This window comes from Castor canadensis, chromosome 8 (assembly GCF_047511655.1).
Source record: "Castor canadensis chromosome 8, mCasCan1.hap1v2, whole genome shotgun sequence".
Taxonomy (NCBI): Eukaryota; Metazoa; Chordata; class Mammalia; order Rodentia; family Castoridae; genus Castor; species Castor canadensis.
In genome coordinates, this window is record NC_133393.1 from 96,908,434 (window position 1) to 96,911,268 (window position 2,835).

General features: G+C 37.2%; 1 pseudogene; it reads left to right on the forward strand.

Annotated features, from left to right (window-relative positions):
- Positions 1–255: 255 nt before the first annotated feature.
- LOC141425951 (olfactory receptor 6C2-like) lies at positions 256–1,263 on the forward strand (annotated as a pseudogene).
- Positions 1,264–2,835: the final 1,572 nt, after the last annotated feature.

Below are 2,835 nucleotides of genomic sequence, written 5' to 3' on the forward strand. Positions count from 1 at the left end.
TAAATGCCTTAGGTATTGAATTTAATACTATGTCATACAGTTATAAGAATCCTCAATAAGAGCTGTCTGGCTAGTCACTCAGGAGTGGTAGTCCAATGGCATTATTGACTAACCATCAGTCTAATAGCATTCTTTAACAAATAAAATCAAACCTTCCCTTAGCTAGCATTTTTACCTCATTTTTATACTTCTGATCTCTAATCTAATTTCTCTCTTATTTTTGCATACAGACCAGGCCACAGTTGGAAATCAGTGATGAAAAATTATACAGCACTAACCACATTCATCCTGATGGGACTAATAGATGACTCAAATCTACAGATTCTGCTTTTTATCTTTTTGTTTCTAACCTACTTGTTGAGTGTTGTTGGAAATCTGACCATCATTACTCTCACATTGGTGGATTCCCATATTACAACACCCATGTACTTTTGAATACTTCTGGAATTTCTCCATTTTAGAAGTCTCATTTGCAACTGTCTGCATTCCTAGATTCCTCTACACAATGGCATCTGGGGACAATACTGTTACCTACAATGTATGTACCACTCAACTGTTTTTTGTTGTCATCCTGGGTGTGACTAAGTTTTTCCTGCTGACAGCCATGTCCTATGACCACCACATGGTCACCTGCAAACCTCTGCATTACACAACCATTATGAACAACAGGGTCTGCATCAGGTTCCTTACTGGCTGATACATAATTGCTCTGATCATTGTCCTTCTGCCATTTGGCATGTGCTTTCAGCTGGAGTTTTACAACTCCAATGTCATAGATCACTTTGGCTGTGATGCTGCCCCCATCCTGAAGATTACATGCTCTGACACTGAGTTTGTAGAGCAGTCTGTCTTAGTTTTGGCTGTGTTGACACTCCTGTTCACATTAATCTGTGTTATTATGTCCTACACATATATCATCAAGACCATTCTCAGATTCCCCTCTTCCTAACAAAGGAAAAAAGCTTTTCTATTTGTTCTTCCCATATAATCGTGGTTTCTATCACTTACAGGAGCTGCATTTTCATCTATATTAAACTACTGGCAAAAGAAGGGGTAGCTGTTAATAAGGTGCTGTCAGTCCTCACGACTTCAGTGGCTCTCGTTATGAATCCCTTCATTTACACTCTGAGGAACAAGCAAGTAATGCAAGCTTTTGAAGACATGATCAAAAGGATTGCCCAAGTCACAAAGAACCAAAGGACTATTAAAAGAAAAATGATGAACTATAAAAGAAATCCTTATCTCTATTTTATTTTTTCCTAATTCTACATTAGATGTGATTTTCAGTTCTGTTATATCTAGTGTTCACTATTGATTCAGGTATTAATGTTTTTTACTTTAATCTACTCCCCAAAATACATAGAAATAATCTTAGGCAAACATATGTAACACACCTGTTATTACTTACAGACCACGAAGTATAGACACCATCAATTTATGATCATATGGATGCTCATTGATTCTCTTGCACTGACTGATATATCCAGAGTTAAGTCTCACATTTCTCACAAACATCAGCAATGATGATCTATGTCTGCAGGAATGACCCTGTGAGGACCCTGTTTGATAAAATTCATTTTTCTACCTCTTCTACTTTTTAAGGAGATATAAATGTAAACTGAAAGTTTTCTTAATTCCATTTGCTTAAAAGTTGTACACCTTCTTTTTTATAAAAGTCCTGTCTCTGTATAAATAGGATTTCATGTTCCTATCATCTGTGTATATCTATATCTATCTCTGTGCTTTTTTTTTTTTTTGCTTCTTTGGAATATTACCTTAACAGGCTTTGAAGGATTAATGGGATGAAGAAAATAAGTGTCAGTTTATATTTGCATTCCATTCTCTTAGCCAAATTATCCACTAACATGATTTTCTTTTTTATTATTATTATTACTCATTTATTCACATGTACATGCGTTGTTTGGGTCATTTCTCCCTCCTGCCCCCACTGCCACCCTCACCCTTCCATCCCTTTCTCCTTTCCTTCCAGTCAGAACCTGTTCTGCAATTTTCTCCAGTTCCGTTGAAAAACAAAAATAAGCAACAATAAGAAAGATATAGCACTTTTGCTAGTTGAGATAAGGACAGCTATACAGAGAGATTCTTAGCATTGCTTTCATGTACAAATGTGTTACAACCCAGGTTGATTCATCTCTAACTGATCTTTACACTGGTTCCTGATCCTCTTCTCGTGCTGACCTCTTTTCCTTTAAGGTTTCTGTATTAATTCCTCTGGAACAGGGAAATCAAATGCTTTCGTGTTTTGGTTTTCTATCTTACCCAGTACCTCCCGTATATGTTCTCCCCTTGCCATATAACCAAAGTCCTACAACATGGCTTTATTTGCCCTAGATCTAAAGACCACATATGAGGGAGAACATCTGATTTTTGTCTTCTGAGTCTGGCTAATCTCGCTCAGAATGAGGTTCTCCAGTTCCATCCATTTACTTGCAAATGATAAGATTTAATTTTTCTTCATGGCTGAGTAAAATTCCATTGTGTACAAGTACCACATTTTCTTAATCCATTCATGAGTAGTGGGGTATCTTGGTTGTTTCCATAACTTGGCTATTGTGAATAGCGCTGCAATAAACATGGGTGTGCACGTGCATTTGGAGTAACCTGTGTCACATTCCTTTGGGTATATCCCCAGGAGTGGGATTGCTGAATCATATAGCAGGTCTATATTTAGATTTTTAAGAAGTCTCCAAATTTTTTTCCAGAGTGGTTGCACTAACTTGCATTCCACCAGCAGTGTACAAGGGTCCCTTTTTCCCAAATCCTCACAAACACCTGTTGGTGGTGGTGTTTTTGTTGATGGCTATTCTAACAGGG